This window comes from Lampetra fluviatilis, unplaced genomic scaffold (genome assembly GCF_964198595.1).
Source record: "Lampetra fluviatilis unplaced genomic scaffold, kcLamFluv1.1 SCAFFOLD_742, whole genome shotgun sequence".
Classification (NCBI taxonomy): Eukaryota; Metazoa; Chordata; class Hyperoartia; order Petromyzontiformes; family Petromyzontidae; genus Lampetra; species Lampetra fluviatilis.
Genome location: NW_027620650.1, coordinates 20,001 through 34,910, shown reverse-complemented (window position 1 = coordinate 34,910; position 14,910 = coordinate 20,001).

The following is a 14,910-nucleotide window of genomic DNA, read 5'->3' as shown; positions in this document are numbered from 1 at the left end:
TCAAAATTTGTACACATAGACCCCATCAAACGGGAGAAATTGGCCGGGATTGCTCTCATGTGCGTTACGGGGCATCGTTTCTCTCGCTCCGAATTCCATCGAGCTGGGAAATCGCTCATTTTTGCGTCGCCAAATATCGTACGAACGCCGTGAAACTTCCACAGGCTTTTTCAGCAGATTTGCACGTGCACTCAAAAAAGTCAAAATTTGTACACATAGACCCCATCAAACAGGAGAAATTGGCCGGGATTGCTCTCATGTGCGTTACGGGGCATCGTTTCTCTCGCGCCGAATTCCATCGAGCTGGGAAATCGCTCATTTTTGCGTCGCCAAATATCGTACGAACGCCGTGAAACTTCCACAGGCTTTTTCAGCAGATTTGCACGTGCACTCAAAAAAGTCAAAATTTTTACACATAGACCCCATCAAACGGGAGAAATTGGCCCGGATTGCTCTCATGTGCGTTACGGGGCATCGTTTCTCTCGCTCCGAATTCCATCGAGCTTGGAAATCGCTCATTTTTGCGTCGCCAAATATCGTACGAACGCCGTGAAACTTCCACAGGCTTTTCCAGCAGATTTGCACCTGCACTCAAAAAAGTCAAAATTTTTACACATAGACCCCATCAAACGGGAGAAATTGGCCCGGATTGCTCTCATGTGCGTTACGGGGCATCGTTTCTCTCGCGCCGAATTCTCTCGAGCTGGGAAATCGCTCATTTTTGCGTCGCCAAATATCGTACGAACGCCGTGAAACTTCCACAGGCTTTTTCAGCAGATTTGCACCTGCACTCAAAAAAGTCAAAATTTGTACACATAGACCCCATCAAACGGGAGAAATTGGCCGGGATTGCTCTCATGTGCGTTACGGGGCATCGTTTCTCTCGCTCCGAATTCCATCGAGCTGGGAAATCGCTCATTTTTGCGTCGCCAAATATCGTACGAACGCCGTGAAACTTCCACAGGCTTTTTCAGCAGATTTGCACGTGCACTCAAAAAAGTCAAAATTTTTACACATAGACCCCATCAAACGGGAGAAATTGGCCGGGATTGCTCTCATGTGCGTTACGGGGCATCGTTTCTCTCGCGCCGAATTCCATCGAGCTGGGAAATCGCTCATTTTTGCGTCGCCAAATATCGTACGAACGCCGTGAAACTTCCACAGGCTTTTCCAGCAGATTTGCACCTGCACTCAAAAAAGTCAAAATTTTTACACATAGACCCCATCAAACGGGAGAAATTGGCCCGGATTGCTCTCATGTGCGTTACGGGGCATCGTTTCTGTCGCGCCGAATTCCATCGAGCTGGGAAATCGCTCATTTTTGCGTCGCCAAATATCGTACGAACGCCGTGTGAAACTTCCACAGGCTTTTCCAGCAGATTTGCACGTGCACTCAAAAAAGTCAAAATTTTTACACATAGACCCCATCAAACGGGAGAAATTGGCCCGGATTGCTCTCATGTGCGTTACGGGGCATCGTTTCTCTCGCGCCGAATTCTCTCGAGCTGGGAAATCGCTCATTTTTGCGTCGCCAAATATCGTACGAACGCCGTGAAACTTCCACAGGCTTTTTCAGCAGATTTGCACGTGCACTCAAAAAAGTCAAAATTTTTACACATAGACCCCATCAAACGGGAGAAATTGGCCGGGATTGCTCTCATGTGCGTTACGGGGCATCGTTTCTCTCGCTCCGAATTCCATCGAGCTGGGAAATCGCTCATTTTTGCGTCGCCAAATATCGTACGAACGCCGTGAAACTTCCACAGGCTTTTCCAGCAGATTTGCACCTGCACTCAAAAAAGTCAAAATTTTTACACATAGACCCCATCAAACGGGAGAAATTGGCCCGGATTGCTCTCATGTGCGTTACGGGGCATCGTTTCTCTCGCGCCGAATTCTCTCGAGCTGGGAAATCGCTCATTTTTTGCGTCGCCAAATATCGTACGAACGCCGTGAAACTTCCACAGGCTTTTTCAGCAGATTTGCACCTGCACTCAAAAAGTCAAAATTTGTACACATAGACCCCATCAAACGGGAGAAATTGGCCCGGATTGCTCTCATGTGCGTTACGGGGCATCGTTTCTCTCGCTCCGAATTCCATCGAGCTTGGAAATCGCTCATTTTTGCGTCGCCAAATATCGTACGAACGCCGTGAAACTTCCACAGGCTTTTCCAGCAGATTTGCACCTGCACTCAAAAAAGTCAAAATTTTTACACATAGACCCCATCAAACGGGAGAAATTGGCCCGGATTGCTCTCATGTGCGTTACGGGGCATCGTTTCTGTCGCGCCGAATTCCATCGAGCTGGGAAATCGCTCATTTTTTGCGTCGCCAAATATCGTACGAACGCCGTGAAACTTCCACAGGCTTTTCCAGCAGATTGGCACGTGCACTCAAAAAAGTCAAAATTTGTACACATAGACCCCATCAAACGGGAGAAATTGGCCGGGATTGCTCTCATGTGCGTTACGGGGCATCGTTTCTCTCGCTCCGAATTCCATCGAGCTGGGAAATCGCTCATTTTTGCGTCGCCAAATATCGTACGAACGCCGTGAAACTTCCACAGGCTTTTTCAGCAGATTTGCACCTGCACTCAAAAAGTCAAAATTTTTACACATAGACCCCATCAAACGGGAGAAATTGGCCCGGATTGCTCTCATGTGCGTTACGGGGCATCGTTTCTCTCGCGCCGAATTCCATCGAGCTGGGAAATCGCTCATTTTTGCGTCGCCAAATATCGTACGAACGCCGTGAAACTTCCACAGGCTTTTTCAGCAGATTTGCACGTGCACTCAAAAAGTCAAAATTTGTACACATAGACCCCATCAAACGGGAGAAATTGGCCCGGATTGCTCTCATGTGCGTTACGGGGCATCGTTTCTCTCGCGCCGAATTCTCTCGAGCTGGGAAATCGCTCATTTTTGCGTCGCCAAATATCGTACGAACGCCGTGAAACTTCCACAGGCTTTTTCAGCAGATTTGCACGTGCACTCAAAAAAGTCAAAATTTGTACACATAGACCCCATCAAACGGGAGAAATTGGCCGGGATTGCTCTCATGTGCGTTACGGGGCATCGTTTCTCTCGCTCCGAATTCCATCGAGCTGGGAAATCGCTCATTTTTGCGTCGCCAAATATCGTACGAACGCCGTGAAACTTCCACAGGCTTTTTCAGCAGATTTGCACGTGCACTCAAAAAAGTCAAAATTTTTACACATAGACCCCATCAAACGGGAGAAATTGGCCGGAGATTGCTCTCATGTGCGTTACGGGGCATCGTTTCTCTCGCGCCGAATTCCATCGAGCTGGGAAATCGCTCATTTTTGCGTCGCCAAATATCGTACGAACGCCGTGAAACTTCCACAGGCTTTTCCAGCAGATTTGCACCTGCACTCAAAAAAGTCAAAATTTTTACACATAGACCCCATCAAACGGGAGAAATTGGCCCGGATTGCTCTCATGTGCGTTACGGGGCATCGTTTCTCTCGCTCCGAATTCCATCGAGCTTGGAAATCGCTCATTTTTGCGTCGCCAAATATCGTACGAACGCCGTGAAACTTCCACAGGCTTTTCAGCAGATTTGCACCTGCACTCAAAAAAGTCAAAATTTTTACACATAGACCCCATCAAACGGGAGAAATTGGCCCGGATTGCTCTCATGTGCGTTACGGGGCATCGTTTCTCTCGCGCCGAATTCTCTCGAGCTGGGAAATCGCTCATTTTTGCGTCGCCAAATATCGTACGAACGCCGTGAAACTTCCACAGGCTTTTTCAGCAGATTTGCACCTGCACTCAAAAAGTCAAAATTTGTACACATAGACCCCATCAAACGGGAGAAATTGGCCGGGATTGCTCTCATGTGCGTTACGGGGCATCGTTTCTCTCGCTCCGAATTCCATCGAGCTGGGAAATCGCTCATTTTTGCGTCGCCAAATATCGTACGAACGCCGTGAAACTTCCACAGGCTTTTTCAGCAGATTTGCACGTGCACTCAAAAAAGTCAAAATTTGTACACATAGACCCCATCAAACGGGAGAAATTGGCCGGGATTGCTCTCATGTGCGTTACGGGGCATCGTTTCTCTCGCGCCGAATTCCATCGAGCTGGGAAATCGCTCATTTTTGCGTCGCCAAATATCGTACGAACGCCGTGAAACTTCCACAGGCTTTTCCAGCAGATTTGCACGTGCACTCAAAAAAGTCAAAATTTTTACACATAGACCCCATCAAACGGGAGAAATTGGCCCGGATTGCTCTCATGTGCGTTACGGGGCATCGTTTCTCTCGCGCCGAATTCTCTCGAGCTGGGAAATCGCTCATTTTTGCGTCGCCAAATATCGTACGAACGCCGTGAAACTTCCACAGGCTTTTCCAGCAGATTTGCACGTGCACTCAAAAAAGTCAAAATTTTTACACATAGACCCCATCAAACGGGAGAAATTGGCCGGGATTGCTCTCATGTGCGTTACGGGGCATCGTTTCTCTCGCTCCGAATTCCATCGAGCTGGGAAATCGCTCATTTTTGCGTCGCCAAATATCGTACGAACGCCGTGAAACTTCCACAGGCTTTTTCAGCAGATTTGCACGTGCACTCAAAAAAGTCAAAATTTTTACACATAGACCCCATCAAACGGGAGAAATTGGCCGGGATTGCTCTCATGTGCGTTACGGGGCATCGTTTCTCTCGCGCCGAATTCCATCGAGCTGGGAAATCGCTCATTTTTGCGTCGCCAAATATCGTACGAACGCCGTGAAACTTCCACAGGCTTTTCCAGCAGATTGGCACGTGCACTCAAAAAAGTCAAAATTTGTACACATAGACCCCATCAAACGGGAGAAATTGGCCGGGATTGCTCTCATGTGCGTTACGGGGCATCGTTTCTCTCGCTCCGAATTCCATCGAGCTGGGAAATCGCTCATTTTTGCGTCGCCAAATATCGTACGAACGCCGTGAAACTTCCACAGGCTTTTCCAGCAGATTTGCACCTGCACTCAAAAAAGTCAAAATTTTTACACATAGACCCCATCAAACGGGAGAAATTGGCCCGGATTGCTCTCATGTGCGTTACGGGGCATCGTTTCTCTCGCGCCGAATTCTCTCGAGCTGGGAAATCGCTCATTTTTGCGTCGCCAAATATCGTACGAACGCCGTGAAACTTCCACAGGCTTTTTCAGCAGATTTGCACCTGCACTCAAAAAAGTCAAAATTTTTACACATAGACCCCATCAAACGGGAGAAATTGGCCCGGATTGCTCTCATGTGCGTTACGGGGCATCGTTTCTCTCGCGCCGAATTCCATCGAGCTGGGAAATCGCTCATTTTTGCGTCGCCAAATATCGTACGAACGCCGTGAAACTTCCACAGGCTTTTTCAGCAGATTTGCACGTGCACTCAAAAAAGTCAAAATTTGTACACATAGACCCCATCAAACGGGAGAAATTGGCCCGGATTGCTCTCATGTGCGTTACGGGGCATCGTTTCTCTCGCGCCGAATTCTCTCGAGCTGGGAAATCGCTCATTTTTGCGTCGCCAAATATCGTACGAACGCCGTGAAACTTCCACAGGCTTTTTCAGCAGATTTGCACCTGCACTCAAAAAAGTCAAAATTTTTACACATAGACCCCATCAAACGGGAGAAATTGGCCCGGATTGCTCTCATGTGCGTTACGGGGCATCGTTTCTGTCGCGCCGAATTCCATCGAGCTGGGAAATCGCTCATTTTTGCGTCGCCAAATATCGTACGAACGCCGTGAAACTTCCACAGGCTTTTCCAGCAGATTTGCACGTGCACTCAAAAAAGTCAAAATTTTTACACATAGACCCCATCAAACGGGAGAAATTGGCCCGGATTGCTCTCATGTGCGTTACGGGGCATCGTTTCTCTCGCGCCGAATTCTCTCGAGCTGGGAAATCGCTCATTTTTGCGTCGCCAAATATCGTACGAACGCCGTGAAACTTCCACAGGCTTTTTCAGCAGATTTGCACGTGCACTCAAAAAAGTCAAAATTTTTACACATAGACCCCATCAAACGGGAGAAATTGGCCGGGATTGCTCTCATGTGCGTTACGGGGCATCGTTTCTCTCGCTCCGAATTCCATCGAGCTGGGAAATCGCTCATTTTTGCGTCGCCAAATATCGTACGAACGCCGTGAAACTTCCACAGGCTTTTTCAGCAGATTTGCACGTGCACTCAAAAAAGTCAAAATTTTTACACATAGACCCCATCAAACGGGAGAAATTGGCCGGGATTGCTCTCATGTGCGTTACGGGGCATCGTTTCTCTCGCGCCGAATTCCATCGAGCTGGGAAATCGCTCATTTTTGCGTCGCCAAATATCGTACGAACGCCGTGAAACTTCCACAGGCTTTTTCAGCAGATTGGCACGTGCACTCAAAAAAGTCAAAATTTGTACACATAGACCCCATCAAACGGGAGAAATTGGCCGGGATTGCTCTCATGTGCGTTACGGGGCATCGTTTCTCTCGCTCCGAATTCCATCGAGCTGGGAAATCGCTCATTTTTGCGTCGCCAAATATCGTACGAACGCCGTGAAACTTCCACAGGCTTTTCCAGCAGATTTGCACCTGCACTCAAAAAAGTCAAAATTTTTACACATAGACCCCATCAAACGGGAGAAATTGGCCCGGATTGCTCTCATGTGCGTTACGGGGCATCGTTTCTCTCGCGCCGAATTCTCTCGAGCTGGGAAATCGCTCATTTTTGCGTCGCCAAATATCGTACGAACGCCGTGAAACTTCCACAGGCTTTTTCAGCAGATTTGCACGTGCACTCAAAAAAGTCAAAATTTTTACACATAGACCCCATCAAACGGGAGAAATTGGCCCGGATTGCTCTCATGTGCGTTACGGGGCATCGTTTCTGTCGCGCCGAATTCCATCGAGCTGGGAAATCGCTCATTTTTGCGTCGCCAAATATCGTACGAACGCCGTGAAACTTCCACAGGCTTTTTCAGCAGATTTGCACGTGCACTCAAAAAAGTCAAAATTTGTACACATAGACCCCATCAAACGGGAGAAATTGGCCCGGATTGCTCTCATGTGCGTTACGGGGCATCGTTTCTCTCGCGCCGAATTCTCTCGAGCTGGGAAATCGCTCATTTTTGCGTCGCCAAATATCGTACGAACGCCGTGAAACTTCCACAGGCTTTTTCAGCAGATTTGCACGTGCACTCAAAAAAGTCAAAATTTTTACACATAGACCCCATCAAACGGGAGAAATTGGCCCGGATTGCTCTCATGTGCGTTACGGGGCATCGTTTCTGTCGCGCCGAATTCCATCGAGCTGGGAAATCGCTCATTTTTGCGTCGCCAAATATCGTACGAACGCCGTGAAACTTCCACAGGCTTTTCCAGCAGATTTGCACGTGCACTCAAAAAAGTCAAAATTTTTACACATAGACCCCATCAAACGGGAGAAATTGGCCGGGATTGCTCTCATGTGCGTTACGGGGCATCGTTTCTCTCGCGCCGAATTCCATCGAGCTGGGAAATCGCTCATTTTTGCGTCGCCAAATATCGTACGAACGCCGTGAAACTTCCACAGGCTTTTCCAGCAGATTTGCACGTGCACTCAAAAAAGTCAAAATTTTTACACATAGACCCCATCAAACGGGAGAAATTGGCCCGGATTGCTCTCATGTGCGTTACGGGGCATCGTTTCTCTCGCGCCGAATTCTCTCGAGCTGGGAAATCGCTCATTTTTGCGTCGCCAAATATCGTACGAACGCCGTGAAACTTCCACAGGCTTTTTCAGCAGATTTGCACCTGCACTCCAAAAAGTCAAAATTTTTACACATAGACCCCATCAAACGGGAGAAATTGGCCCGGATTGCTCTCATGTGCGTTACGGGGCATCGTTTCTCTCGCTCCGAATTCCATCGAGCTTGGAAATCGCTCATTTTTGCGTCGCCAAATATCGTACGAACGCCGTGAAACTTCCACAGGCTTTTCCAGCAGATTTGCACCTGCACTCAAAAAAGTCAAAATTTTTACACATAGACCCCATCAAACGGGAGAAATTGGCCCGGATTGCTCTCATGTGCGTTACGGGGCATCGTTTCTGTCGCGCCGAATTCCATCGAGCTGGGAAATCGCTCATTTTTGCGTCGCCAAATATCGTACGAACGCCGTGAAACTTCCACAGGCTTTTCCAGCAGATTGGCACGTGCACTCAAAAAAGTCAAAATTTGTACACATAGACCCCATCAAACGGGAGAAATTGGCCGGGATTGCTCTCATGTGCGTTACGGGGCATCGTTTCTCTCGCTCCGAATTCCATCGAGCTGGGAAATCGCTCATTTTTGCGTCGCCAAATATCGTACGAACGCCGTGAAACTTCCACAGGCTTTTTCAGCAGATTTGCACGTGCACTCAAAAAAGTCAAAATTTGTACACATAGACCCCATCAAACGGGAGAAATTGGCCCGGATTGCTCTCATGTGCGTTACGGGGCATCGTTTCTCTCGCGCCGAATTCCATCGAGCTGGGAAATCGCTCATTTTTGCGTCGCCAAATATCGTACGAACGCCGTGAAACTTCCACAGGCTTTTCCAGCAGATTTGCACCTGCACTCAAAAAAGTCAAAATTTTTACACATAGACCCCATCAAACGGGAGAAATTGGCCCGGATTGCTCTCATGTGCGTTACGGGGCATCGTTTCTCTCGCGCCGAATTCTCTCGAGCTGGGAAATCGCTCATTTTTGCGTCGCCAAATATCGTACGAACGCCGTGAAACTTCCACAGGCTTTTTCAGCAGATTTGCACCTGCACTCAAAAAAGTCAAAATTTTTACACATAGACCCCATCAAACGGGAGAAATTGGCCCGGATTGCTCTCATGTGCGTTACGGGGCATCGTTTCTCTCGCGCCGAATTCCATCGAGCTGGGAAATCGCTCATTTTTGCGTCGCCAAATATCGTACGAACGCCGTGAAACTTCCACAGGCTTTTTCAGCAGATTTGCACGTGCACTCAAAAAAGTCAAAATTTTTACACATAGACCCCATCAAACGGGAGAAATTGGCCCGGATTGCTCTCATGTGCGTTACGGGGCATCGTTTCTCTCGCGCCGAATTCTCTCGAGCTGGGAAATCGCTCATTTTTGCGTCGCCAAATATCGTACGAACGCCGTGAAACTTCCACAGGCTTTTTCAGCAGATTTGCACGTGCACTCAAAAAAGTCAAAATTTGTACACATAGACCCCATCAAACGGGAGAAATTGGCCGGGATTGCTCTCATGTGCGTTACGGGGCATCGTTTCTCTCGCTCCGAATTCCATCGAGCTGGGAAATCGCTCATTTTTGCGTCGCCAAATATCGTACGAACGCCGTGAAACTTCCACAGGCTTTTTCAGCAGATTTGCACGTGCACTCAAAAAAGTCAAAATTTTTACACATAGACCCCATCAAACGGGAGAAATTGGCCGGGATTGCTCTCATGTGCGTTACGGGGCATCGTTTCTCTCGCGCCGAATTCCATCGAGCTGGGAAATCGCTCATTTTTGCGTCGCCAAATATCGTACGAACGCCGTGAAACTTCCACAGGCTTTTCCAGCAGATTTGCACCTGCACTCAAAAAAGTCAAAATTTTTACACATAGACCCCATCAAACGGGAGAAATTGGCCCGGATTGCTCTCATGTGCGTTACGGGGCATCGTTTCTCTCGCTCCGAATTCCATCGAGCTTGGAAATCGCTCATTTTTGCGTCGCCAAATATCGTACGAACGCCGTGAAACTTCCACAGGCTTTTCCAGCAGATTTGCACCTGCACTCAAAAAAGTCAAAATTTTTACACATAGACCCCATCAAACGGGAGAAATTGGCCCGGATTGCTCTCATGTGCGTTACGGGGCATCGTTTCTCTCGCGCCGAATTCTCTCGAGCTGGGAAATCGCTCATTTTTGCGTCGCCAAATATCGTACGAACGCCGTGAAACTTCCACAGGCTTTTTCAGCAGATTTGCACCTGCACTCAAAAAAGTCAAAATTTGTACACATAGACCCCATCAAACGGGAGAAATTGGCCGGGATTGCTCTCATGTGCGTTACGGGGCATCGTTTCTCTCGCTCCGAATTCCATCGAGCTGGGAAATCGCTCATTTTTGCGTCGCCAAATATCGTACGAACGCCGTGAAACTTCCACAGGCTTTTTCAGCAGATTTGCACGTGCACTCAAAAAAGTCAAAATTTGTACACATAGACCCCATCAAACGGGAGAAATTGGCCGGGATTGCTCTCATGTGCGTTACGGGGCATCGTTTCTCTCGCGCCGAATTCCATCGAGCTGGGAAATCGCTCATTTTTGCGTCGCCAAATATCGTACGAACGCCGTGAAACTTCCACAGGCTTTTCCAGCAGATTTGCACGTGCACTCAAAAAAGTCAAAATTTTTACACATAGACCCCATCAAACGGGAGAAATTGGCCCGGATTGCTCTCATGTGCGTTACGGGGCATCGTTTCTCTCGCGCCGAATTCTCTCGAGCTGGGAAATCGCTCATTTTTGCGTCGCCAAATATCGTACGAACGCCGTGAAACTTCCACAGGCTTTTTCAGCAGATTTGCACCTGCACTCAAAAAAGTCAAAATTTTTACACATAGACCCCATCAAACGGGAGAAATTGGCCCGGATTGCTCTCATGTGCGTTACGGGGCATCGTTTCTCTCGCTCCGAATTCCATCGAGCTTGGAAATCGCTCATTTTTGCGTCGCCAAATATCGTACGAACGCCGTGAAACTTCCACAGGCTTTTCCAGCAGATTTGCACCTGCACTCAAAAAAGTCAAAATTTTTACACATAGACCCCATCAAACGGGAGAAATTGGCCCGGATTGCTCTCATGTGCGTTACGGGGCATCGTTTCTGTCGCGCCGAATTCCATCGAGCTGGGAAATCGCTCATTTTTGCGTCGCCAAATATCGTACGAACGCCGTGAAACTTCCACAGGCTTTTCCAGCAGATTGGCACGTGCACTCAAAAAAGTCAAAATTTGTACACATAGACCCCATCAAACGGGAGAAATTGGCCGGGATTGCTCTCATGTGCGTTACGGGGCATCGTTTCTCTCGCTCCGAATTCCATCGAGCTGGGAAATCGCTCATTTTTGCGTCGCCAAATATCGTACGAACGCCGTGAAACTTCCACAGGCTTTTTCAGCAGATTTGCACGTGCACTCAAAAAAGTCAAAATTTGTACACATAGACCCCATCAAACGGGAGAAATTGGCCGGGATTGCTCTCATGTGCGTTACGGGGCATCGTTTCTCTCGCGCCGAATTCCATCGAGCTGGGAAATCGCTCATTTTTGCGTCGCCAAATATCGTACGAACGCCGTGAAACTTCCACAGGCTTTTTCAGCAGATTTGCACGTGCACTCAAAAAAGTCAAAATTTTTACACATAGACCCCATCAAACGGGAGAAATTGGCCCGGATTGCTCTCATGTGCGTTACGGGGCATCGTTTCTCTCGCGCCGAATTCCATCGAGCTGGGAAATCGCTCATTTTTGCGTCGCCAAATATCGTACGAACGCCGTGAAACTTCCACAGGCTTTTCCAGCAGATTGGCACGTGCACTCAAAAAAGTCAAAATTTGTACACATAGACCCCATCAAACGGGAGAAATTGGCCGGGATTGCTCTCATGTGCGTTACGGGGCATCGTTTCTCTCGCTCCGAATTCCATCGAGCTGGGAAATCGCTCATTTTTGCGTCGCCAAATATCGTACGAACGCCGTGAAACTTCCACAGGCTTTTCCAGCAGATTTGCACCTGCACTCAAAAAAGTCAAAATTTTTACACATAGACCCCATCAAACGGGAGAAATTGGCCCGGATTGCTCTCATGTGCGTTACGGGGCATCGTTTCTCTCGCGCCGAATTCTCTCGAGCTGGGAAATCGCTCATTTTTGCGTCGCCAAATATCGTACGAACGCCGTGAAACTTCCACAGGCTTTTTCAGCAGATTTGCACCTGCACTCAAAAAAGTCAAAATTTTTACACATAGACCCCATCAAACGGGAGAAATTGGCCCGGATTGCTCTCATGTGCGTTACGGGGCATCGTTTCTCTCGCGCCGAATTCCATCGAGCTGGGAAATCGCTCATTTTTGCGTCGCCAAATATCGTACGAACGCCGTGAAACTTCCACAGGCTTTTCCAGCAGATTTGCACCTGCACTCAAAAAAGTCAAAATTTTTACACATAGACCCCATCAAACGGGAGAAATTGGCCCGGATTGCTCTCATGTGCGTTACGGGGCATCGTTTCTCTCGCTCCGAATTCCATCGAGCTTGGAAATCGCTCATTTTTGCGTCGCCAAATATCGTACGAACGCCGTGAAACTTCCACAGGCTTTTCCAGCAGATTTGCACCTGCACTCAAAAAAGTCAAAATTTTTACACATAGACCCCATCAAACGGGAGAAATTGGCCCGGATTGCTCTCATGTGCGTTACGGGGCATCGTTTCTCTCGCGCCGAATTCTCTCGAGCTGGGAAATCGCTCATTTTTGCGTCGCCAAATATCGTACGAACGCCGTGAAACTTCCACAGGCTTTTTCAGCAGATTTGCACCTGCACTCAAAAAAGTCAAAATTTGTACACATAGACCCCATCAAACGGGAGAAATTGGCCGGGATTGCTCTCATGTGCGTTACGGGGCATCGTTTCTCTCGCTCCGAATTCCATCGAGCTGGGAAATCGCTCATTTTTGCGTCGCCAAATATCGTACGAACGCCGTGAAACTTCCACAGGCTTTTTCAGCAGATTTGCACGTGCACTCAAAAAAGTCAAAATTTGTACACATAGACCCCATCAAACGGGAGAAATTGGCCGGGATTGCTCTCATGTGCGTTACGGGGCATCGTTTCTCTCGCGCCGAATTCCATCGAGCTGGGAAATCGCTCATTTTTGCGTCGCCAAATATCGTACGAACGCCGTGAAACTTCCACAGGCTTTTCCAGCAGATTTGCACGTGCACTCAAAAAAGTCAAAATTTTTACACATAGACCCCATCAAACGGGAGAAATTGGCCCGGATTGCTCTCATGTGCGTTACGGGGCATCGTTTCTCTCGCGCCGAATTCTCTCGAGCTGGGAAATCGCTCATTTTTGCGTCGCCAAATATCGTACGAACGCCGTGAAACTTCCACAGGCTTTTTCAGCAGATTTGCACCTGCACTCAAAAAAGTCAAAATTTTTACACATAGACCCCATCAAACGGGAGAAATTGGCCCGGATTGCTCTCATGTGCGTTACGGGGCATCGTTTCTCTCGCTCCGAATTCCATCGAGCTTGGAAATCGCTCATTTTTGCGTCGCCAAATATCGTACGAACGCCGTGAAACTTCCACAGGCTTTTCCAGCAGATTTGCACCTGCACTCAAAAAAGTCAAAATTTTTACACATAGACCCCATCAAACGGGAGAAATTGGCCCGGATTGCTCTCATGTGCGTTACGGGGCATCGTTTCTGTCGCGCCGAATTCCATCGAGCTGGGAAATCGCTCATTTTTGCGTCGCCAAATATCGTACGAACGCCGTGAAACTTCCACAGGCTTTTCCAGCAGATTGGCACGTGCACTCAAAAAAGTCAAAATTTGTACACATAGACCCCATCAAACGGGAGAAATTGGCCGGGATTGCTCTCATGTGCGTTACGGGGCATCGTTTCTCTCGCTCCGAATTCCATCGAGCTGGGAAATCGCTCATTTTTGCGTCGCCAAATATCGTACGAACGCCGTGAAACTTCCACAGGCTTTTTCAGCAGATTTGCACGTGCACTCAAAAAAGTCAAAATTTGTACACATAGACCCCATCAAACGGGAGAAATTGGCCGGGATTGCTCTCATGTGCGTTACGGGGCATCGTTTCTCTCGCGCCGAATTCCATCGAGCTGGGAAATCGCTCATTTTTGCGTCGCCAAATATCGTACGAACGCCGTGAAACTTCCACAGGCTTTTTCAGCAGATTTGCACGTGCACTCAAAAAAGTCAAAATTTTTACACATAGACCCCATCAAACGGGAGAAATTGGCCCGGATTGCTCTCATGTGCGTTACGGGGCATCGTTTCTCTCGCTCCGAATTCCATCGAGCTTGGAAATCGCTCATTTTTGCGTCGCCAAATATCGTACGAACGCCGTGAAACTTTTACAGGCTTTTCCAGCAGATTTGCACCTGCACTCAAAAAAGTCAAAATTTTTACACATAGACCCCATCAAACGGGAGAAATTGGCCCGGATTGCTCTCATGTGCGTTACGGGGCATCGTTTCTCTCGCGCCGAATTCTCTCGAGCTGGGAAATCGCTCATTTTTGCGTCGCCAAATATCGTACGAACGCCGTGAAACTTCCACAGGCTTTTTCAGCAGATTTGCACCTGCACTCAAAAAAGTCAAAATTTGTACACATAGACCCCATCAAACGGGAGAAATTGGCCGGGATTGCTCTCATGTGCGTTACGGGGCATCGTTTCTCTCGCTCCGAATTCCATCGAGCTGGGAAATCGCTCATTTTTGCGTCGCCAAATATCGTACGAACGCCGTGAAACTTCCACAGGCTTTTTCAGCAGATTTGCACGTGCACTCAAAAAAGTCAAAATTTTTACACATAGACCCCATCAAACGGGAGAAATTGGCCGGGATTGCTCTCATGTGCGTTACGGGGCATCGTTTCTCTCGCGCCGAATTCCATCGAGCTGGGAAATCGCTCATTTTTGCGTCGCCAAATATCGTACGAACGCCGTGAAACTTCCACAGGCTTTTCCAGCAGATTTGCACGTGCACTCAAAAAAGTCAAAATTTTTACACATAGACCCCATCAAACGGGAGAAATTGGCCCGGATTGCTCTCATGTGCGTTACGGGGCATCGTTTCTCTCGCGCCGAATTCTCTCGAGCTGGGAA